General features: G+C 53.3%; 2 long non-coding RNA genes across 4 annotated transcripts; both read right to left on the reverse strand.

Moving 5' to 3' along the window:
* Positions 1 to 948: 948 nt before the first annotated feature.
* Positions 949 to 12,875, reverse strand: LOC116961898. Of its 3 annotated transcripts, XR_004407208.2 has the most exons (4): positions 12,781 to 12,875; positions 3,507 to 3,653; positions 1,597 to 2,684; positions 949 to 1,478 (listed from the first exon to the last, which is right to left on the reverse strand). It is a non-coding gene; the product is annotated as an uncharacterized LOC116961898 (long non-coding RNA). The 3 variants fall into 3 exon arrangements; XR_004407207.2 differs by lacking the exon at positions 12,781 to 12,875 and having other exon boundaries at positions 3,507 to 4,040; XR_006166650.1 differs by lacking the exons at positions 3,507 to 3,653; positions 12,781 to 12,875 and having other exon boundaries at positions 1,597 to 1,956; positions 2,384 to 2,922.
* A 1,619-nt stretch (positions 12,876 to 14,494) lies between these two features.
* Positions 14,495 to 17,600, reverse strand: LOC116961910. The gene is made up of 3 exons (XR_004407228.2): positions 17,504 to 17,600; positions 15,724 to 15,815; positions 14,495 to 14,627 (listed from the first exon to the last, which is right to left on the reverse strand). It is a non-coding gene; the product is annotated as an uncharacterized LOC116961910 (long non-coding RNA).
* Between the last annotated feature and the right edge of the window lie 6,986 nt (positions 17,601 to 24,586).

Raw genomic sequence — 24,586 nt, forward strand, 5'->3', positions numbered from 1 at the left:
TGCAGCTGTGAGCAAAATATTTACTACCTTGTGCCACACAGAGGTAGGCAGGGGCTGCGGCAGGAGGACCTGCCCCGGGGAGCTGCTGCTCTGTCTATAGGGCCTCCAAGAAAAGCATTTTCCTCTGCTCAGCCCCGACCCTGAGCTCTGGCCGTCCCCCAGCGACAGCCCCTCGGCCGCAGGAAGATGACAATTAGTGCAAACATCTTTTGCAAGATAAGAAAAAAATGTTGTTTCCTGCAGAGTTCACAACAGAGCCTGCTCTTGGCAAGGCCGACAGAAATCCGGGGAAACGCTGTTGATCACAGCAAAGTTATTCCTTTTTCCTTTTTCTAACAGTCGCTTTAGGTCAAAGTCTTTCCTTGTGCGCCCTGAATATGCTCTGTCAACAGTGGTGATGCAAGCAGGAGAGATCGCACGTGATGGCCTTCTGCTAAGCAGCTCCGTGTTATTTTACTCAACATTTACTCTGCGTGGTGCCCACAAATCCACCTGATGGGAGAAGGTAAATATTTCCCGAGCTGACGCTCTCCCAGAGGAATGCTTGCGCATCACTCAGCTATGCTGGAAATGAATCACCTTTCAAATATTTGCTTTATCTTACCTTACCGTATAATTACCATCTCGACTCCCCCACCAATTTTATTTTGTGAGCAGTTAAATAGCTGGCTTTAAACCCACGACGGAGGCACCGAAGCCTGAAAACGGTGAAGAAGCGGGGATGCTGCGGGAGGGCAGCGCCCAGACCACGGCTTCTGTCACGCGCTTTCCCCCGGGACCGATCCCAGCCCTGCTCCGAGCCGCAGCACCCAAAATCTGCCCGAAAGTGGAGACAAACCCCCCGAGCCCCCCATCCAGGGGACGCCCCGCTCGCCCCTCTGCAGCGACAGCAGCCCTCCTCATCCCCCTCGTCGGAAAAGTTGTAATCTAAGCAGCCCGTAGCAGCGAATTATGTAGCTTTAATTCTTGTTTAATTTAGATTGGAGAAGATAACTATTATATGTTTACTAAATATCAATTAATTATTTAAGATATATTTGTCGCAGCTCACAACAATGCGATTGATGTGTATCAGGCCTCCATTAAACCTTAATAAACACGTGCTTTTAACAAACGATCAGCTTGTAAAGCGTAATAGCTATTCCACGAGATGAAATGAAGAGATTAGCCAGAGCCGGTGGGCGATTTTGGCGCTGGGTGAGGGAGCCGAGCAGCGGAGGGGCTGGGAAATGACAACCCTCGGTCCTCCTGCATCTCCGTCAGCATCCCCCCCCAGCGCCGGGTGGTCCGGGATGTCCTGAGCATCGTTCTCAGCTGGCAGCACTCGCCCGTCCTGTGTGTTAAAGGCAGTCAAGTGTGAGGCAGAATCTGAAACCGATGCTCCATCAGCAGTATGCGGATGAGAGGGGACTGTCACAAACAATGACTTTCTTTATCCCTTTGCGTTTTGTTCCCATGGCATGAAGGTCAGGAGGAAACTAGATTTATTAAAGCATAAACAAACTGCATAAATGTTTATGGTAATTCCACTTCCGTTAAAAATACCGGTTATTTTTAAAGCTACTTTAAATTATCTCCTTTCTAATGAAAACTCACATGTAATCTGTTAGTGAGGGATGTCTGTTGAACCATGAATTATTCAAAGAAGTCTCTGTTCTGTTATCTGGAGTCTCTGGAGATTATTCCCACCATTGTCCGTTGTGATGGGTCATTATGCACTCTGTGAATTTAATCTTTTAGGCTATCCAGCAGCACAGAAAAAATGTATGAATAACAATTTTCCTGTAATAACCTTCAACTAACCTTTCAACCAGAGTGAGTAATTCCAATCCTATTTTCACATCAATAGAAGAGTCAAAGCTAGGCAATTATCTCTTATCTGTTCCATAACCCTCCCCCTTTAATTTTTAAAAAGGATGTTAAAGTACTTACTGGAGGCAAGAAGAAGAAAGGAGGCTGGAATGAAGTATGGGCAAATTTTGATGAACAGTGATAGGGGTGCGGTTTAGATAATTATTAATTTCTCCTCTCCCCCCGCCTCCCCCCCAATTTTGTTGCATTCCTCCATTCCCAGTGGCACACCAGTTGCCTCATCCTACTGGGGCAGGGGGAGGACCACCCCCCCCACCACCACCCCACCCCACTCCGTGGGTCCCCCTCTTCTTGCCCTCGATGGGAAATGTCACCGAGGGGGATGCTGCTCCCCGTCACCCATGGCTCGGGGCGGCCCTGAGGTTCGGGGGCTGCCCTCCGCGAGGCTCCCGGGGTGCACAGGCGGCTCTTTCAAGGGGTAACAGAACCCAACCCTGCTCCCCAGCATCCCCCCCCAAACCCCAGCCTCACTTTCTGGGGCTTGCAATGCAGAGGAGAATCAGACACACACCCCACGAGAGGTGGCACGTGGGCTCCGGCCACCCGTGGGACCCAGCCCCCTGCCAGCATCGGGTGAGGGTTACCCGGAGGCTCTGGCATCCCCAGGGGGGTCCTCGGGTGGGGCCACGAATTTTCAGAGAGGATTCAGGCAGCAGTAAGGAAGCGCTGGTGAATCCCGGTCTGTTTGGATTTCAGTTTTCTCGGTCGGGCGCCGCACCAGCCATGTTTGAAGGTCAGAGGTTTGTGATGATAAGCCAGGAATGAGTAAGCTGATTGCCAGCCTCGAACTCTCCGGTGGGAATTTGTATCAGCTGAACTCCAGAAAAAAAAAAAAAAACAAAAAAAAAAAAAAAAAAAAACAACAAAAAAAACCCCCAAACCTCTCCAAGGCTCAGGAAGGGACATTTTATCAGCGAGGAGGCTCAGGCGGGGGTAGGAGCCGATGGGGAGGACCGGGATCTCCCCGTTCCAGCCCTGTTCTGGAGTGCTGCAGGTCTGGGCAAGGCAGGAGTAAAACCAAGCAGGGAGAAGTGTCCAGGCACTGACACCCCCCCCCCCCCCCCCCCGCCAACAGCAGCACCCACCTCCCCCCCTGCACCCCACCCGCTCCATCACCCTGCTCACCTGGTCAGATACGGGGAGGAAAGGGGTGACATCCCCCCTCCCGCTGCCGGGCAGCATCCCAGCACAGCCCGGAGCTTGGGGATGCTGCTCAAGTCTCACCGTATTTTTTTCTCTTCCTTACCTAACCTCTGCTCACAAGGTGGTTTAGGATGAAACCCCTCAGGCAGTGCCGAGAGGAGTGGGGGGGGCAGCGGTGCCGGCCCCCACCCGCGTGTCCCCACCAACCCAGGCTCACCCCGAGCCCCTTCCCCCGGGAAAACCCACCCCCGCTGAACCTCTGCGAGACCCCACGGCACACACGAGCGGTGCTGCCCAGCGGCCCCATCCCCGGCACCTTCCCTTCGCAGACGGACCGACCTCTCCGGAGCGGGCGCCCCAAAACACCTCGGGGTGCTGTTATGCTTCAGAGCCCCCCCCCCCCCCCCCCGTGGCCCCGCCTCGTGCCCCCCGTGCTGTACCCACACCCCACGCCGCAGCCGTGCAAACGGAGCGGCCCTCGAGACACTCACCTCTGCGCTCTCAACGGGGATTTCTGATGGGACTTTGGTGTTGGCGAAACCCGGAACATCTGCTCTGAATTCAAAGGCCCTGGGCTTTCAAGGTCAAGGCCGCAGCGCTGGCAGAGCTGCCTGTCCTGTCTGGGCCAGCTCGGACCCCTGTTAAAAAGTGGATTATTATACATACGCAGAGATATATACGTATAAACACAGAGCAAGAGTTGCGAGCTGGTGGAGCCTGTGCGCGTCCCAGCCCCAGCTGTCATTGCTGCGAACACAACAGCATCCATCAATGCAAATCCCCTTCCCCGGTAAGTGTATAAAATTGCCCTATTTGCACTTGCTATTTCCTTCAGGAACAGAAATATCGCTGGAATAATCTCAGCCGGATTGCCAGCGCTGTTGCCGCAGAAGGATCGCATTTGAAAGTCTAATGACGGACATATCCCTCCTAATCAGAACAGTAATTTCATGGGCAAAACACCCCATTGTTTTGCAGAGAATGGCGACCAGGAAACAAGAATGCTGCACTAAACATTAATTGTATCAGTGCCCAGGCATTTAAGAGAGCAAGGACTTCTCAGAGCAACGCACACCCCAGTTTTTGGGACAGTTGTCTTTAAGAGCCCTGGAAGTGGATGAGAAGGCTGATCTGCCGCCAGCTGGCAGGCTGGTGAGCTCCGGATAAATGCAGGCTATTGTTCGGGGCTTTTACAACAGCACCATCAAGCAAAGAGGAAAGAATAAAAAATAAAAATGGGGAAAAGAAAAATATATATATATATAAAAAAAAAAATAAAACATCTGGCAGCACAGAGGTGAGGGCAGGAACAGGGGGCTGGCAGGCAGTGCTGCCCGGTGCTGGGGTGCCCGAGACGCCCCTCGCCGTGCAGAAGGGTGCTGGGTGCTGGGTGCTGGCTCGCCCCACACATCCCACTGGCAGCTGAGCCACTGGCCGCATCCTGCCTGGCTCAGGGACGTGGCCAGCACCCCTCGCCAGCGGGCAACCCCGCGGGGAGCTGGCTGTTCTTCGCCAGACCCGCGGAGCATCGGCTACGCACGCTATAAATCAGCATAGGAAATCAATGCCTGGCTCGCTGGGGAAGGTTAACAGTCAGACCTTGTTTTGGGGGAAATTCTTTTAACATGAGCTTCCCCAGCAGCACAAACCGCCCAGGCTTTGCCCGTACATGGCCAGGCACAACCGTCCCCCCAGCCCCGACGCAGCCGGAGCGGAGCATCCCGGCCCAGGGGGCTCGGCCGCGCTGCCTGCTCCCGGATTGCGTTGGAGCCGACCTGTTTATTCTCTGCATTGCAAGCACTCCCCGGTTCCCGCCGCTTTAAGCCGATTAGAGCTCGGTAGGTGTTGCTCAAATGCACTTGCCGCGCGTGTCCCGACACGTCTGCTGCACCGTAACGCCTGTCTGGCCAGCAGAAATGTTTGAGCGGCGCTGGCCAAGTCTCTATAAATTACTTCTTAGTCACCCAGGCTAAGATCTCCGCGCCACATCTCAAAAATAGCTGTAGGCTGAGAACAGACTTCTCAAAAGCAATTAAAAAGACCCAGAAAGTAAACAGAGCGGGGTGAAAACCGAGAAGTCTCCAAAGTCGGAGCTCTGCTGGGTCCGCTCATAAATGCCGTGCGATTTTCTACCGAGGCGGGTTGGAGATAAATCAGGGCGCTTGCGAAGAGCTCGGCGAGGTGCATTTGTCACGCTGGACGTTCCTGGCAGAGCGGGCAGAAATGCCTCCATCCCCCGCGAAGGCAGGCGTGGGCAGAGCCCAGCCCTGCAAACCCACCAGCCTTGATGGCGACCCCGCAGGAGGCCCCCGCCAGCACTTACCAAACCCCCCCCCCCCCCCCTCCTCTTGCAGGTGACCCCGAGGAGGAAGCATCCCTTCCCTCAACCCTGAGGAGCATCCGAGCTCCCGGAGATGTCGTGAGCAAGCCCGTGCGCCAAGCAGCCGTGCCCCACGGACATCATCCCCCCCGGGTGGGCACCGAGCTCTCCCCGCAGCCCCCAGCCGCTTTCCCGTGGCTTCCTTTGCCCAAGGACCCAGCAAAAGGACTCTCCGGGCGAATATTTCCAGAATTCCTCAAACATGAACTCGCACAAATACGAATGTTGGATTGAGACCCAGCACTTGCGCTGCAAAATTATGCCCTATCAACAGCTATTCTTCCTCCAGAGGGATATAGTATGTGGTTTAATGACTCCAGTTGGCTTTAAAGCCTGAAACACAATTGTGCTGCCTGTGGCCAGATTTCCACTCAGACGATTTTGAAAAGTGCAGTCGCACGCCTAGGCTTACGGGGTGTCTGGATGCTCGTCCTCAAAGTCTCCCCGCGGGAGCCGACAGCCGGTGCCCCGAGCGCTCGGCGGGGTCACTCGTGGGGGTCCCAGCACCCACCGTGGCCGGGCGCTCTGCAGACTCAGCAGAATACGGGCCGGGCACCCACCGCGGTGTCACGGAGAGCGGCAGGGAGGGGGTCGACAGGCCACCTGACGTCCCAGAGGTGGCGAGGGCAGCGGTGTCGCAGGCAAAGCTTGCACCACAGCGCGTGGTCCTCCCCACTGAGATCTGCCTGGGCTGGGAGGGGGGGGGGGGCATCGTCTCCCACAGCTCCTTTTCCACTTGGGAGGAGGGGAAGGAACATCATCCTCAAAGAGCCGCCGAGCGGAACAGTGGGGCGATCCCGTGGGGTGGGGAGTTATTTGAGAGCAGGGAAGGCTGGTGAGGGCCTGGCCAAAGGTGAGGCACAGATAGGCAGGAATGGTTAAAACTCCGTTTTGGGGCCACTTTTGCCCACCTACCCCACGGCCAGGGTGAAGAGAGAAGTGCTGCCCCGTCCCCCTGCACCGCCGAGAGGCGGCGAGGTGCCCACCTCCGAGCCGTGCCCCCTTTTTGCAGCGGCGCTGGCAATCAAAGCCAGATCCAACGCCCCTCCCCTTCCCCAATTCCATCTGCCCCATCGAATTGCAGAGCAAAATACCCCAAACACTTTATTCCCAGGTCTGGCCACGGAAAGCAGGAGCTAATTTGCCCGGTGCGGCTCCACACCGATCCATCCTGCTTGCTCCGGTGGTGACGGCGGCTGGGGCAGAGCAAACACTAATGAGGCAGTGAAGACAAACATTTTGTCAGCGCTGACAAAGGTGAGCTTTTATTAAAGGAAAATAAAAATAAAAAAAAAAAAAAAAGAAAAAAGAAAAAAAATTAATTGGGACAGCTTCCAAACGAGCCCTTGCGATGAAAGAGAGGGCGCAGCGGGGAGGCAGGTGTACTTACCCGCCGAACGAGAGCCATCTAAAGCCGACTGCAAGCAGGTAATTTTAGAGACAATGATTTAGAGCGAAGCACAGAGAGGATTTCGGAAACCATGGTATCGGGTCCCCACGGTGCTCATTAAGGTTGTACAGATTGCATTTCCCATCTCCCTGCTAGCCCTCCAAAGTGCCTGTTATTAATTCATAAAAACATTGCAAGAGTGATTGAATCCAATGATTACTGGAGCAGGCAAACACAAGAGATGGTAAAATATTCTGTCTCTCTCTATCAAGGCACTCCGCGCACAAAAAAAAAAAAGGGGAAAGCAAAAAAAAAAAAAATAAAAAATAAAAGTGTTGTGAAATATTAATCAGAGCTGTTTGCCCCTGGGCAGAAAGCGGGGAACGGTGCAATCAATGTAGTGCGAGCTTTCCCAGTGACATCTATTTGAGAAGCTGATTACTGTGGGTAAACACAACTAAATATTCTGGATCTTTGGATTTCACCTCTAGTGTCGCCACTAAAATCCGATTCCCTTATCATCCCTCCGCAGGCGCGGCCCCGGGGGAATCCGGCAGCGCTGCTCCTGCTGCAGCTGGCGGAGGGAGGAGCGGGGGGGGGGGGACACGGGGTCTGATACGGCTTGCTTCAATTGCATTATAAACATTAGCTCGGGGGATGATCGCATGAAAGACGTTGCAGGAGCCCTTGGCAGGCCGGAGGATTTATTTATTGCCTGCTACGAGCCCTGAAAGTGTAACTAATGGATTGAAGACACACGGGGAGTGCAAACAATTAATAGAAAATTAAGAGAGAGCGGCGCGTCAGCAGCGTTGCAGGCAGATCTGGCAGTGCCGAGGGCAGGGCGAGGACACCGCCGCCCCGCAGCACTGACCCCGCGCTCCTGAGGCAGCTCCCGCCCCTCAGGTCGCTGCTAATTAGCTACGTAGCCTGACCTAATTGTTTCAGCTAGAATTGGGTTTAATAGAACCGGCCGTGTCGTCGCGCCGCGGCTGCGGGACGCGGGGCCGGGCACCCTGCACACCAGCACCCTGCCTTGCCGTCAACATTGCCTTGCCATTTATTATTTTTTTTCCCGGGCTTGTCTATCACCTCCCAAAAAGCAGAAAACTTTGGACTGAGAAACAGTTTTTCCAGCAACCAAAAATATCACATTATCATTTTTTTTTTTAAGAAAACCTCCCGAATTCTCAATAGAAGAAAGAACTGAAGAGTAATTATTTTCTCACAAAGCCATTTTTCTTTGGAAAAAAAAAAGCTTCAGTAAAATTTTCAACTGGTTCTTGTTCTCAGGAAGCTGTTAATTACTTGTCATACACTTCTAAAATAATTCTCCCCTCTTCCAACCTCCACAGAGCCCTGGCCCACACAGGCTCCACTTCCCCCGCCGCTTGAAATGTCTCCACGCAGCCAAAGCAAATGACTCTGGGAGCGTAACATGCATCTCTCCCAGATGTTCAGGCATTAAAACAAGCATTAGGAAATGTGTGCGAGAGTGATGATGGACTCCTTTCATTGTCAGACTTTCCTGGCTTGGCAATAACACCGGGGCTGGCGCTGATACGACGGACGAGAAGCCGTAAGGACGCTGATGGAGCGGTGCGTGAGCACCAGCCATTTCCAGGAATGTTTTTGCTAAACGTGGTGTTTTGCTTTCAACCGAGCTGGCTCGGATGAGGAGGGCTTTCCCGGAGCAGAGAGGTCCTCGAAAAGCAGCGGGCAGGGCAGACAGCGCTGCCGGGAGCCCCGGCTTGCACCCCCCTCCACTCTCCAGACGAATTTCTGTGCAAGGCTTCCTTCCATCTGGGGAGCAAGGGATACCTCGGGGGGTGCTGCCTGAGAGCGCGCTTTTTTTTTTTTTTTTTTTCTTTTTCTCATTTATGATGGGCAGACTTTTCTCTTGCCAAGCCCCGAACCCCAAAACACCCAACCAAAATGCACAAACCTACGGAACCCAATCCACCCGCTCCCTCTGGGTGTACGTAATCCATCCGAAACACAAACGTGCATTTTTTGTTTCGCTTCGGGGTGAATTCTTCCTGGACTTACAGCCACGGAAACTGAGCTCTCCTTATCCAAAGCTCATATATAACCTACTTATTATCATACCATAGCTTCCCTCCCATTGACCAGCTGGTATGAGTAACTTTTCCCCGTACTCATGCAATCGTGACTTTCTGACCCCACTACTCTCTCTGTACATACATTTCTTTCCAATTCATTCCAATCCTGCACCACCTGGGGCCAATACCAACCCAAGACGTGCACTGCACGGCAGGGGCTTGCTTGCAAGCACTGCTGGGTTTCCTCCACCCTTTGACACCAGCTCCCTGGAGCAGGCCCTTCCCCAGGTCCTCCATCCTCCGGTGAAGTCTGAGCAGTCACCCACACACAGATACAAAAGGTCCACCCTGACATCAGCCTTCTTGTATTTCCCTGCTCTGCCCTTGGGCTCATTCTTAAAGTTTTCAGGCAACAAATTCACTGGGGGGGGGGATGGACAGTCCCTCCATCTCCAGCAGGCGCGGTGGAGGGACCAAGCCAGGACCTGCAGCGCCCATTTCATCCACCACGGCAGCCTGAAAACAACCCTGGGCATCTTTATCAAGGTACCTCAGAGCATCTCTTTTTCTGCTGAGGGGTATAAATCCTGCAAGGCTCGGCCAGGCAGCTGAAGCACTTTTCATTTACTTGCAGAGGAAGGCACATTTTATATACAAAAAAATAAGTCCCATTAGGAGAAGACGACTCCGAAAGGTGATAACGCAGCATTATCATTACGTAACAATAAAAGTAAAAGTTTGGAGCAGTAACTAGAGATGGGCTGATCTCAAGAGGGTTGGACATGAAGTCCAGTTCAACTAAGTGCTTGGATGATTTAAACCACTTGTGTGTACAAAACCGGGCTGGGGAATCCCAGGGGAACCCGTGTGAAAACTTTCGCCTGTCCTGAATTTCAGTGGACAAGCAAGAACGATCCTTCCTGTGGTGGTTCGGTGTTTTTCATGCCAGGTCCCCGAAGAAAACAGGAAACGTGGAGTCAGATGGAAAGAAGTCAGCCACATTTCTGACCTAATAAAAAGGCCCTATTCAACAACCAGGCAAAATGGATTTTGCCCTTATCCTGCCCACTCCTCGGCGCACAGATCCTGCAGCATCCCCCGCCACAGTGCAGGGAATGGGAGAAAATACTTAAAAATGACCAATGGCAACCTGAAATTCCAATTAGAAGAGAGGGGCCTCCAGCCCGCTGCAGCTCCCCCTGCTCATGGCTGGCAGGGACCTGTGCTTTTTGCCCTGAAACACCGTCCATCTGCCCGCCGGCCAGCGACGCTGCCGGCGCTCGCCCTGCCCGACCCACGCAAGTGGGTCAGACGCGGCTTGGGGGGCTCGCGGGAAATCGGCCCGAACCGTAGCTAATCACCAAGATGAAAAGGAGACAGCCTTGTATTAAAACCGTAAAGTCCTTAGTCCCGGCTTTACAGCCAAAGCCCCCCGGCAGGGCAGGGACCCACCCCTGCTGCCACGGGGACAGCCGAGGCGATGCCCCATTTCCTGCCCGGACCCCGAATCGTCGGAGAGCCCCGCTCCACAGCTACCCCCCCCCAGTGCAGCCTGGCCCCCGCGGGTGCAAAGTGACCGATCTGAGCACCGATGCTCGTTTACACGCATCTCCCAATGCCAGGTGCACGTGGTTTTTCCTCTCTCCTGCAAGCGGAGCTGGCGGCACAGGGACGAGCTTGTGGCTGCCCGTCGGGGCTCCCCAAGCTTAGAGCAGAGACGTGTGGAGGGGGGACACTCAGGACTTGCTTGAGCAGCACCAGACCTGTTGTTGTTGCCCAGCTATGATTTTCTCAAAGGGAAAAAAAAAAAAAAAAAAAACAAACAAGAAAACCCAACCCTGAATGAGCTCCCTGGCTCACCATCACTTACCACTTCCAGCACGTTGGGCACCAGCTGGAACAACCCCGTCACTCCCAACGCTGCACTCCAAAACCATCAGCAGCATCATGCCAGGCGCTGGGGGATTTTGTGGACCCTATTTCAGGGGGGTGAAAGCCCCCCACCGCTGCCCGGTCTGGCCATTTCAGGGATGGCCAGCGCTCGGGATGCTCCCCCGGGAACTGGAGAATTTGTCCAGCTCTGTGCTTGGCCCCAGGAGACCTGAATAACCTCAACCAGCGTGTGGGACCCTGCCCTGGGCACCGGTCTGGGGAGTCAGCCGAATTAATGCATGCGGCGGGGAGGTCTGTGCAGCTCCGTCGGACACACTGCCCGCTCGCACACCCCACGCGCACCGGGATTTCCTTCTGCTCCAGAAAAACCTCCCCGCAGCGCTGGCAGCAGAGACTTGCCCGTGCCCAGCAGAGGATGCCCGGGCAGCTCCTCTCCCCAGCTGCCGAGGACCTGTAGGTCTCAGGGTTGGGAGGATGCTGTGGTCCCAGCGGGAGGCCAAACTGGGGGGAGCAGAAAGGACCTTCAGTAGCAACGGGTGCAGCCTGCAAACTCCGGTGTACCCCCAGCAAGCTGGGGGGGTGCCCCGGCAATGGCAGCCCTGCCGCCTGGACCAGCTCCTCCGCTCCTTCCCCGCCGCCCAGCTCCTCTCAGCGAGCCTTTCCTCTTCAAAGACCGACTTGTATAAATATTTTCCTAAACAAACAAGGCCAACTGTGAGGTATTCCCCAAAGAAACTTTCAAAAGCGGGCTCTCGTTTGTACTGAGGAACGGGGTATGCAAATGCAGCAGCTGTCTGAAGCTGCACGCCGCGACGGGGATGCATTTAATATCTGCACCTGATGGTCGAGGACGGTCGAGACGAAACCGCTTAAATCAGTCAGTGCTTGGTTTTAAGTGCTGAACTTGTTATTGCTGCTAATGGGAGAACAGCCCCATTACCACCGACCCGCGGAGGCTAGGCAAGACGCTCGCTTGGAGATCTGCAGGAACAACGGAACTGAGAATGCAGCAGAAAAGCTAAAATTGAAATCCTCCAGGAAAAGGGGATGAAGCAGAGTGCTTGTTAGCAAGACGAAGCGAACATCCAATAAAATGACATTTTGCTTTTTAACACATTGCACTTGGAGGGGTTTCCGTCCTTGGCAATTGATTTGCTGCTTGTAGGTACTTTCCCTTCTGCTCAGTCACCAAGCCCAGTCTCATTACTGAATTTTTAATTTTTTCTACAGTGCGACTAGAATTTAAGTTTCCATTTGGAGGACATCAGCTGTGATTTGTGGGTATTCCCATTAATAAAACACATTTTGTCTGCGGTGGCTCACAGCATGGCCGTTGCCTTAGCTCGTCTCCAGCAACAGGATGGCTGTTGGCTTACTTGTTCAAACACTGGTGAATCCCCAAAGGTTTCTGAAATTCAGCACGTCTGGACACTCGCTTAAGGAGACAGGTTAGTCATTATTTAGCCCTCTCCCATTGAAAAGGCTTCAGCTGGCCAATCGATGAGTAAAACCAGGACAACGCTGCAAGCATCAAAACTACAGCCAAAGCCAAATTCCCAGACTACAGTAAAGCTCATTCATCCCGAAGGATGACGGCAGAGAGAGGAATCGTGATCGGTTCGCAAATGACTTTCAGAATAAACAAAGGACTAAAGTCATTAGATGATGTATTTGCAATTAATGGTCTGCCCAGTTCCAGGCCTGGTGGAAGGAGAGAGAATGGGGAGCTGGAAAAAGCCCCACGCTTGTTGACTGAAGTCCTGCTGCACGTTTCAATTGACAAATTAAATCCTGGTATTGTCGCTAACCCAGAAAGCAAATCACTTGCAGCTCTGATGTTCCAGAGCTGCCGTGGTGCAAGGGGAGAGGAATGACACGACTTCACGGCCATACCAGCCCTGGCCGAGCATCATTCATTCGTCTCCTTTTTTCCCAAAAGATGAGAAAAGTTGAAGAAACGGGGGCATGGTCCTCCCAAACTAAAACTTCAAACGGTCATTTGAATTTTGCCAGAATAATCAACATAAGGAGATGCTCACCTTTCAGAACTGGTCTCTCCTCGGGGAACCAGCTCTCCTGGGAATTAGGAGAGGTGCAGAGCCGAGCCAGGCTGCAGATTCAGCGAGAAATGGGCAAAAGTCCTGCCCCGAATGTCTGGGGCTTGCTCAGATAAATGGTTCCACTTTTGGGTTCTGTTAAATAAATAAATATGTTTTGAAGCTGATAAAGTCTTTTAAAAATTCATTAAAGAGAAAAAAGCCTGGCGAGAGGAGCCGAGAGCAGAGATTGCAGTCTGAAAGCCTTTTCCACCGTGAGTTACCGCTCTGATTTGCGCAGAAGAAAATGGTGAGCTCTCCTTGCAAACCCCACCAGGCAGCACCGATCCGTGCCATATGGGCCGGGGAAAATTTCAAGGGACATAATTAATAAGAACTAATTATCCTCATGAAACGCAGTTGTTGCTGGTAGCCCAGCGTGTTTATTGACCGAGCCCTCTGTGAGGCAGTTTTCTCTCCATCTCCCTCTTTTCCATCGCCCGCACGCGTGGCTGCAGATAAGGGAGTGGAGGCAGCTCCGGCACTTGAAGGAGATGTGGGGACACAGGGGGGATAAGGCAGACAAAGCACTTCACATGGTCCACTACACCTTTAATGTACAGAAAGTAATTAAAATGGGAGACAAATTCATCATCAGTCAGTTCAGTTCAAAGTGCAGCCAGGCTGTATCTTCCTTATGCATGGGTAGCGTGATGTGCATATCCGTCATAAAACCTGCATTAAAAATTAGTCAAAGCTGTTAGTACATCGCAGCAGACCAGATGGTTTATGCTCTGAAGTGTTTCAGGAACCTCATTTTATTATACATGAATGCCTCATGTCGTAGGCCTGGGCTGATATTTTCATTAAACACACTCCACAAAGCATTACAGCTCTGCTGTCATTTTATTCAGCACGGATGATTTCTTGCACACAGGCTCTACGGTTGCGGTTTGTGGCGGCTGCTCCTGTGTCTTGGCACGGCTCGGCACGGCTCGGCACGGCTCGGCACGGCACGGCATGGCACGGCACGGCACGGCATGGCACGGCATGGCACGGCATGGCACGGCATGGCACGGCTCGGCACGGCTCGGCTTGGCACGGCTCGGCATGGCACGGCTCGGCACGGCTCGGCACGGCTCAGCACGGCATGGCAAGGCATGGCACGGCACGGCTCGGCACGGCTCAGCACGGCACGGCTCGGCACGGCTCGGCTCGGCACGGCACGGCTCGGCACGGCTCGGCACGGCTCGGCACGGCTCAGCATGGCTCGGCACGGCTCGGCACGGCACGGCTCGGCACAGCTCGGCACGGCTCAGCACGGCTGGGCACGGCTCGGCACAGCTCGGCACGGCACGGCTGGGCACGGCTCGGCACGGCTCGGCTCGGCACGGCTCGGCACGGCTCGGCTCGGCACGGCTCGGCACGGCACGGCTGGGCATGGCTCGGCACAGCTCGGCACGGCACGGCTGGGCACGGCTCGGCACGGCATGGCACGGCACGGCTCGGCACGGCATGGCATGGCACAGCTCGGCACGGCTCGGCACGGCACGGCTCGGCACGGCTGGGCACGGCACAGCACGGCACAGCCCCTCGTGCAGCTTTACGCTGCAAAAGCCTCCCCGCAGCGTCCCGCAGAGCTGCCCGCCTCGCTCTGCAGGCCGCTGTGCGCCTGCTGGGCTTTTTGGGGGGACGTTCCCCGCAAGGGACCCTCCGATCTGCAAATATTCCCCAAAAAGGAGCTCTCTGGCCGCGTTCAATGTAGTTTTTTCCTCCAGCCGATCCACGCGTGCTATCTCTAATTCATCCCTCGGGAGCTCTGCCTGAGCCACTCAGCTGAGGAAGGGTATCTGGAAGAGGCAAGAAGAGACAAAGAGCAGCTGGTAAAATCTTAATTAATAACAGCAAAGGCGCTGCTTGGTTGATGCTGGGGTCCAGCCCGTTAGCACAGCGTGGCCCCGGACCCGGACACACTCGCCTTGGTTTTGTGCTGCTAAGACTTCGATCACTTCAAAGCAGTGACCCTGGTTGCAGCCAGGGTGATGGCCTCATCCTGCTCTGCCCCGGCCCGTACAGAAACTTTCAGATCCCGGGAGATGAACCCCAGGAACACGGAGACCAGACCGAACGCACAAGACCCAGCGCTCCGCCCTGGCCACCCCGGGCTCTGCCTGCACACGATGAGAATCACTCAAAGCAAACCACGCAAGCATGGACAACCCTCCTTGGCAGAGGACGGGACAACGGACGCGGGACAGACACTAAATCGGGTGGCTCGGTGGATACAGAAAGGCCTTTGATGTTGATGATGAGCATCCATCACCGGGGCTGAGCACCTCCCCGGGGGTCCCCACCTCCCCGGGGGTCCCCACCTCCCCGTGCCCCGGCCAGGAGCACCTGCCTGCAGCACCAGCATCCGTCTTCTACAAGCTCAGCTCAAAACAAGCGAGCCCCAGGCCTCGGTAATTGAATGACAGCCCTGACAAAAACGGGCATTTAAATAAAAAAAATAAAAAAGAAATAAAAATTCACATCGAAGCAGCCTGCCTTTTAATGTGGCCTGAAGAGACAGAAAAATATTTTAGTTCAGATTTTGGTCCGCACAAATCTGCTTTAAATCACTGGGGTCTAGTGATGTACTTGATTGAGGTTTTGGTTTCTTTGTGGGTTGGAGGCCTCGTTCACTTCACTGCAATAACTTTCTTTAAACAACAACTCCGTGTGAGTGTGTGTGTGTTCTTGCAGCCATTTGGGGTAATAGCTATTCGGCATTTTAGATTAAGTTTAAATTGGCTCAGGTCATGTGTGTTATAATTTAAAATTTGTTATCTGAGCTCAATAGTCCATTAAAAAAAATACCTCACTGCTGAGAACAATTCAAAATGATCACATGCGCTAAAACGAGCCCCGAGATTGAAAAAGAGGGAACGGAATAACATTTTATACCTAAGACACAGTGATCCCTTCAGGTCAGAGCGAAGAGCGTTGGCAGAACCCGGCGCAGGCAGCGCCACGTGGCTGCAGGGTCCGTATCAGGGCTGGGGATAACACAATAGAAGGTAATAAACACCACAATGAATTCCACAACTGTGATTTGATTTGATTTTTTTTTTTTTTTCCCCCCACTCCCCCCTCCTCGTTTTCTTTCTGCAGCTAAGATAAACAACTTAAATTAGATCGGGGTCACAGAGATGAACAGTTTGTGCTACCTCAGATGTTGCGAGGTTGCTGGCAGACAGAGGTTTGGATCCAGCCCCTGCTTTCCCAGGGGCCGGTGGTCCCTCACCGCCCACCCCTGCCTGGCCATTGCCCACCCCACGGCACAGCCTCCTGCCCCCGGGGCTCCGCACCGCACACGCCACGGCACAAACGAGCCTTTTCAATATTTTGCAGTTAACTGTAGGCCAATTCTCTTCACATAAGATCGGAAAGACCACGGAGCCCTGCTAGCCGTGCCATAAAATCCCATTATCAGGCTCCACTTTGACACTTCTCCAAGGGGATCCCAGCACTTCCCCTCTCAGAGGGCTCCAAGCCGCCTTCGGAAGTCAAGTCTCTGTTTATTCACATCTGCATTACATACTTTCATCTTCCTTCATGCTTATGTCCCCAGTATATCTATTACTCACAACCATAACCTCCTCCACAGGCTGCTTTTGTTGAATAAGCAAACAAATGTCTGCCTACCCTCGTAAAATGAACTCTCCATCCTCCATACCATCCTAACAACCGTGCCTGGCACAGCTCTGCTTTGAACACGCTTCCCTTGTAGATGAAACCCCCTGACCACACAGTACGCAGCATTTTACCGCTGCCTTGGGCCGTTCGTTTTATCCCATCCCAAATGGAAAGGCTTCTCCTGAGAACAGCAACCGCCTTCTCTTTTTGCGGGCTGAGTCACACCCACGGGCCGTGGGACGTACAAGAGGAAGGAGCTCCAAGGCCCCGACGCTGGGGATCAGCAGAAAGCTCAGATGAAAGGTGATGGGCATGGTTTGGTGCTGGGCTGGAGCACCCTCACGGGCGGCACCCACTCCTCTGCCATCAGGCTCGGCCACGGGCTGCGGGCAAGGGAAGGGGCCTCCGTAAGCTCCTCTTTCCCTAGCCTACCTCGGGGAAAAGAGCAAACGGTGAAGCGACGGGGAGAGGCAAAACACAGGGGCAAGAGCCGCTGCGAAAGACGAGACGAGGAAACAGCACGCATCTGCTCCTTCAGGCATTCCCGCACGGCGATGTTGGCAAGGAGGCCAATCCCTTAGCGAAAACAAAACCAAAGCCAACCCCCCTTCCCCATCCGCGGCCGCATGACGACATTTGTTATTTGCCAAGCTTCCAGCTTCTGAGATAAACGTCTGCACAGTCACACATCTCCCAGGCTTACGCTTCCTTCCCACCCCGTCGGCCCAGATGGAAAGATCTCCAGGGCAGACGCTTGCACCTTTCCATACCTCAGGATAGCATCGGCCTGTTTTGGGTAATTCCCCAATATGAGCACTTAGTATCAGCAGCCCCTCCTCTTTGGCATTGGCCAACGCAGAACAAGAGGGGACTTTCCTAAGAGAAGGCGTATTCCGCGTCATTAATCAGCCCATCAAAACCTTCTTAACAAGACAGCCGCCCCGTTTGCTCTGCAGCTGTGTGCAGCGGGGGCTGAAGCAATGTTATCCCCGGGCAACGCGCACGGGCGGCGGGCATGTCGGATAACCGCGGACGCGCACACCCTTACCTGCTCGCAGCACCCACAGCCAGCACCTCGGGGGCTGCACCGCCCGCTCCGCCCGGCCCTGCCTCCCCTTCCACCCAGGCACGTCCTCCAGCTGCTTCCCGAGAGCCACCAGATCCTACAAACCCAGGAAAAAAAAAAAAAAAAAACAAAAAACGGCTGAGAAGTCTACAGTGGAGGCTGTGAGAACTGGTGATTTTCACTCTTCAAAGCCCAGAGGTGAGCTCAGGTGCTCTCTGCAGTAGGACAACCACTTCCACAAGATGCCTGGCCTTCAAACCTGACCAAGGCGCTAGAGATGCCCCCCTGCCCCCCCCCCCCCCCAAGGTTTCTCATGTAGGATTTTGCTCCTTTCATTGTAGGGCTGCTGGATCACAGAGGATATGGGCTAAGAGGAAAGAAAGGACCAGGGAAACCAAGCCCACCGTGCCCGGTTTAGTGGCGTCGTAACAGGTAGGAGCAATCCCCCCAGTGCACCTCGAGGTCCCGTGGCTTGCACCACAGGACTGTGAGGTCGGGCCGCGTCTGTGGAAGGGGCTGATTTGCCGCAGGTTTGCTCCCCGCCCGCCCTTCCCCTCCCCACGCCTGGCCCCTTGTCACCACCAGCCCGTGGGCCCCCCGCAGCCCTTTGGCCCCCGGGTTGGCGGGAAGGTTGCGGTGCACTCGCCCCAGCTGTGGGCTGAAAGGTGACGGAGGTGGCCGGAGGGCCGTCGCTTTTGATCCCCTGCTCATCCCCCCCCCCCCCCCCCCCCCCCCCGCCCCCGGGACGCCGAACGGGCAGCAGCTCTTCCGCGAACACGGTTAGAAAGTCAGAACACGCGAGAACCACGCAGCTCCGAGAAGAAGGTGACGCGCTCGTCTCTCCTTCTTGTACCCTCCTCGCTGAGCCTTACTCATCACCGACCGCATCGTGTGCCCTTCCCTCCCGGGCTGCTCCGTGGGCAGAGATGGAGGAGACCCGTGGGACACCGAATCGCTCGTATCTGTATCTGCGACCGGCTGGATGTGCTGGCTGATGTCTGGAAGGTGCCAGGGAGCAGCCGAGAGCGACGGCGAGCAGCGCAGAGGGCAGAGCGGGCAGAGCCCCGTGGCTGCCCCAAATCCCCTGTCAGCGCTCCCCCCCCAGTCCCCGTGCACGGCCGTGTGGGAGCCGGGCAGAGATTGGAACGGCTTCTGGCAATTTCCATGGCCGTCGCCATCAATCAGGAGCCTAACAAGTCCATTGCTGTCAGCTGACAGCTCACAACACGCATCTCTGCTCTCGCAACGTTTGTGCTGACAGAGCCTGAATTATTTGCCACAATCCCGCTCCCGGGATGCTTCTGCCTCGCCTCGTAACGCCCGGCCCTGGGGGGTCCCCACGCCGGTCAGCATTGGCCCCCCCCTCAGTCCCTGCCCCCCATGCCGGGGCTCCATCTGCACCACGGCACCTCCCGGCACGCAGCCCCCTCCGTAGGGGATGGGAATAGGAACAGGGATGGAAATGCGGGGGAAAATGAGTAATTGCACCACGTGTTTTGAAATTGGAAAATTTCAAAGAAATTTGCCCGTAGAAGCGGTGGCTGCCCCCTCCCTGGAAGGGTTCAAGGCCAGGTTGGATGGGGCTGGGAGCCCCCTGGGCTGGGGGAAGGGGGCCCTGCCCCATTGGGGCGTCACCTCTTCCTTATCAGATTAGATATGTACACGAAAATGAATAATGAATCCATGCCCAAAGTCTTGAGAACAATATGATTAATCATTGACCATGAGTCCTTCTACACAGAGAAGATGGGCTGACACAACAGCAGCGGTTTTGTTTCCTAATTTTCCTAAAGCTTCTAACGATCTTTAAAAAAAAAACCTCGTGTGAGTTCTCTGCCATTTCCCCTCTTCCTTTTATCCTGGTTACGGTTTACAGTTACATATCTGCCTCTGAACAAAGAGAGGTCTAATTAGCCACCAGCCCCTATTTATCATTTTATCATTTATCATCAGCTAAAGTATGTTGCAACAGAGAATAAATTTGATTTTTTTTTTTTTTTTTTCAAGGAGGATCTTCAACTTCTGCCAACAGCATTAACAATCTGTAAAGTAATGAGGTGCTGTTGATGGTCTTAGACAGGTCTAGACAAAAACATAATTGCCTTCTGTGCTGTTATAGTTCATTAAGGCAGAAGCATTGTAGACCAAACCTCTACATCACAAAGCGTGGCTCAGTCCAAAATATTAACAACATAAGAAAGAATAGACCCCTGACCTCTCCTGATGTCCCGCAGATAGAGCTGGAGCATTTAATGGGGCAGTTTCACATCTCTCTCAGCAATCGCTGCAGAAAAACAGAGCCATTATCCCACACTTTTGGTCTACATTTTATCGGTGTTGCTGCAAGTCTCGGCCGCATTAAAAGCCCTTTACAAGAGTTTGCTGGACGGGCTGCATACGGTTATTCAGCACACGACTGCAGAGCATGACACACACCCAGGTCAAACCATGTGCAAACAGCAAACCCCCCCCAAGCCCCAAAGGCAGCCCTGATCTCGGAGGGTATGGTTAGGGCCAATTAACACCAATTATCGGTGCTGCTTTCCTCCTGGGGGGGGAGGCTTACGGGCAGCCACGAAGCAGAAGCGCCTGCAAGGCACCGCAGAGCTGAGTATGTGGGTTGGCACCTCCGAGTCGCTTCCCTGCGAGGAGAGGTCGGCTCGCTGGCTTTGGGTTTCACTGATGTTATCTCAGCCCGTTTTCAGGCTCGGGAACTGCCCCTTTTTTTTTTATGGGCCACAAACCATATTGCCACCCGGAGCTGAGCCGGAGCCGAATCTGCAGCTCCCGGCACCGCCGGTGCTCCAGCTCGCTGGGAATCGGAGCGTTGGGAAGGGCCAGTGGTCCTGCCCAAAACTCGGGGATAGGATGCTCAGGGCAAGGGATAAAGATTTATTCCGTGGGCTGCTCGGGCCTAAGGGATTTTTGCCCATGGTTTCTCCCCTGTCTTTCCTCATGCTAAATATCTGGTGACTTCACCGGAAGCTTTTACTCTAGAAGGTTCCTCGTGCTACGGGCTCGTGAATGAAGCCAGAAGAGCAGCAGAAACAGACCCGAGCAATTGTGGTTTGTACCTTTGTCCTTCGCTGCAGCTCTGCCAGCACCTCAAGTGCAGTCGGGCACCTCTCCCTCGGCACAGCCATCCCCAGCTCACGGCTGGTTTGCCAGCAGGCATGCAGCACCAAACACATAAATGTCTCTAAAAACTTCCAAACTCTTGGAATAATCTTTTTTTTTTTTTTTTTTTTTTTCCTGTGTGCAGAGTGTCAAAAATTGTGAAAAGCGAAAGCAAACCAAGACACTTCCACGTAATTAACCCAAACCACTGTTTTAATCAGAAAGAGTTTGCCTGATGAAACCTGTTTATGTGTTTGCCATCATTCAGGAGCCACGTTCGTTAGGCAAGAAGCATTAATGACGATCCCCGTGTCAGCAACTTTAACTGAAGAGGGGTGGGCAAGTGACAGGTTCCCCCGACATTGCTCCAACCCGCAGCTCTCAGCATCCCCTGGCAGCGTGGAAAGGCTGCCAAGCCCAGTGCGACCATTTATTTGGGGAAGGGGAAAACAAGAAGCGAGATAAGAAAGACGAGCAAACTGCTTTAAAGGAGCAGATCAGGTGCTTTCGCTTAAAAGGAGAACAAAGCTGCTTTCTGGACAGTTTAAAGACAGTAAATCTAACTCGGAGCTGTGCAGCTCTACCCTGGGAACAGCTGGAGGTGGTTTAGTCTCCAGTTGCCTCGAGAGGATTTCAACTGGCCGCCCAGCCTCCTCGGGATGCCCCCCGCCGCGCCCCAGACCCCGCGTTCCCACCCAAAGCTCCCCCCCCCCCCCCCCCCCCCCCCCCAAGGGTGACCACCCCGGAGCCCACCCAGCCGCACGCTACTCGCAGCGACGCCCTGCAGCACCCATCTCTCCCCCCACGACCACCACCGGGTGCTCGTTCCGTGCCTCACCGAAACCTCCAAAACCACCCCAAAGCAAACACCAGAATAAAGAATCTCTCAGGGCTGGGGAGAGAATTTGCGGTGTGAGCCCCCCCCCTCCCCGATCCGCAGGTGTTGGGGCAGGACCTCCAAGGGTCTTAACGGGGCTCTGTCTGCGGCGACAAAAGCTTCCCTCTAATAAGCATAATAAATTACTTTCATACCCTATATAGGCTGGAGTCCCATGCAAATTCATCCAAGCACTCCATCGTTATCTCGGCGCTCTAATTAGGCTTCCCAGCACCGAGAGTGGGGTGGAGCCCATGCAGGGCCATTCGTTATTTCTTAATGATGTTCTCCCTTCATGGTAACAGCTACGAGGGATGCCTGCGAGTACAGACATAAAGGGCATCTCATTTTGTTAAACGCATCCCTTGATCTTTCTTTTTTTGAAAAGAAAAAAAAAAAAAAAAGCCTGGGATCAGCATCGCATGCGGGAATCATCCTCATCACGCTGCATCTCCTCAACGGGCAGTTTAATCTTGCTTTTTGCTTTAACCCTCCCAGGCTCTTCTGCAGCTCTTGCAGCAAAGGAGCCTCTTAAGACGGCAAAGGGAAGCGCGCTGTGACAGACCTCGCCGATCCCAGCGCCGAGAAAAACCAACCCCATTTTCAGGCGACAAAACGCGTATGCTTCGGTCCCAAACGCACGCTCCCTCGCTGAAAGGTTTCCTATGATATAGCTTTGGCTGTAATTAAAAAAAAAAAACCACAGACATTTGCCTAATGGTTTCAAACCCCCACGCTCATCCCTCGGCGTGGTTCTGGCACCGCCGGGCCCCGGGGTTCTTCTCAGTCTCCGACTCCCCAGTTTGGATGAATCTCACACATCAACGTCCCCTACTCAGATCTCATGAGAGCCTCGCGTGTTTTTCCCCCCCCTCAAAGCTTGCCATCTGACACCTCCGAGCTCCAAAAGCAAGTCAGCACAAAAAGATTATAAAATGACAACTGCATCGCCGGACACGGAGGAGGAAAACATCAATGACACAATTCCTACAGAGCGTGGCCAGGACCGGCAGCAGGCAGAGGGGTGCATCTGCAAAGAGAAATTTTGGATGCAAACGGGAGAAGAAGTGGAGCAGTGGCCGTGCCCCCATCCCAGCCCCTGGGTACCCACTGCCTGCGGCGGTGCCAGCCCTCCCCCGGCAAAGCCCCACGAAGAAACACGGCACAGCAGCACTGCAAGGGGAAAAAAAAAAAAAAAAAAAAAAAAAAAAAAAAGGCATAAATCATGCATGTGCAAAGCCTTTCTGTAATTAACGTCACCGGTGATATGTCTGGGAAAGTTGCACCTCAGCCTCGCATGATGTTCTGCTAATTAAAGGCTTATTTTGTTACGGGAAGCCCTTTGTGTAAGATGTTTCACACAATCCAGCCTGAATTTTATGACCTGTGGGCTCCGTGAAGTGAGTAAACTGATGATCCTGGATTGTGCAATGCTCATTAAACGTTAATGCTGTGTGCATTTCCAACCCCGTGTTTGGAAGGCTACTAACCATTTTCCTAATAATCGTACAAAGTGTCTGCTCACCCCCAATTCTTTACCGAAATTAGTCCGCAGGAGCCACCACGGCACAGCCCGGCTGGGACTTCCGATTTCGTGTAAGCAAATGCTGGAAACTTTCTTAATTTTTTAATATTCTGCAGGCGAGTAGTCCCACCGATGAGGAGGCGGCTTCTGCACATCACAGGTTTGCAGGAAGCAGGATCGTAGGAGCGGCGCAGGGCATCTAACCGAGGTTAAAACATCGGATTTTATAACCCCTCGGGTTCGCCCCGCACCCCCGAACACCCTCGACGCCTCGCTGGGAAGAGGCAGCTGGAGCACGGTTAGCCCTGAGATGGGCCGAGCTGTTGATAAGAGGTTGTAAAAAATCAGGATCTGGTTTCTAATCGTTTGACTGGCAAACTGAAACGCAACCTGTAAACGGGAGAGAGGTGGAGGGCAGGCTGTTTAAGAGCAGGCAAACCCACGCCCTGCCCGCGGTGCGCGCCAAGGAAGACTAGTCAAGGCACTGAGAGCAGCTCGCTGCCCACCAGCATTTCTGGGCCCCAAACTGGGGGGAAAAAAACACCCAAAACATATAAAACCCCCCGGTGAGATGATCGCGAGAGCGAGCGGGCTGCCACCTCCCCCCCCAAACCCTCCCCAGCATCCGACACGCGGCTCCGCGACCAGCGCTGCTTTTTCCGAGAGTAATTTGTGCCTACGTGGGATTTTATTAAAGTGTGCCAAACAATTCTAATTTATTCCTGCCAGCTAAAATGATAATTTCTCTCCACTCCTGTTTTACTAAATTGCTACCTTTATTTTTGCAATGTGTATATAATTACCAAATGTTACTAGAATCTACCCAAAATTTCTCTCCTTGGAATAGCGGGGATGTCTACTCACTGCTGTCATTTTTTTTTAAATGTTATGATTGATAAAATTAAACTGTGAAGCAAGGCATGAAATCTGTCTCATAGACACAATTTTTTTTTTTTTTTTTTTTTTTTTTTTTTTGGCAATAGCAGAAAACAATGCCAGTCATAGAAAATTTCACAAAATGATTCACTGGAGAATGGAGGGAACTTGTGTTTTTTTGCTTGAAGAACTTAATAAGACATCCACAGCAACTCCAAGCTGTATTGTTATATTCAATTACTTATGAGGCCCCAAGTTTCTCCACTTTAATTGCTCGAAGCAGGGAAGCTTTAGTCACAGTGTAATGTACCCAGGCATGTATGGGGTTTAATGAATCATACTAACTCTGCACTCCAAGCAATTAGGTAAATCTAGCTGTTAGTTAGTGAGGCATAAAATAAATTTAATCTCTCTTCTAAAAAATCAATTATAGTGCTGTAATGTATAATTCAATTTGGGTCATGCTACATAAATTTTCTGTTTTTAGTATGTTTTTCAACCAGTTGTTATTAGATTTTGCAAGCTGCATGTGTGTGAGTTCGGGGAGGGGGACGCGGACAGGGGGAAAGGCTTTTTAAAGCCTCCCCAAACATCCTGGGGGCTGCGGGACGGGAGCAGCCGAGGCGGTACCTCTCCTGCCCCCGAGGTGCCCCTGAGCTCCGCGGCAGCA

This window comes from Tyto alba, unplaced genomic scaffold, assembly GCF_018691265.1.
Source record: "Tyto alba isolate M040663 unplaced genomic scaffold, T.alba_DEE_v4.0 Super-Scaffold_41, whole genome shotgun sequence".
Taxonomy (NCBI): Eukaryota; Metazoa; Chordata; class Aves; order Strigiformes; family Tytonidae; genus Tyto; species Tyto alba.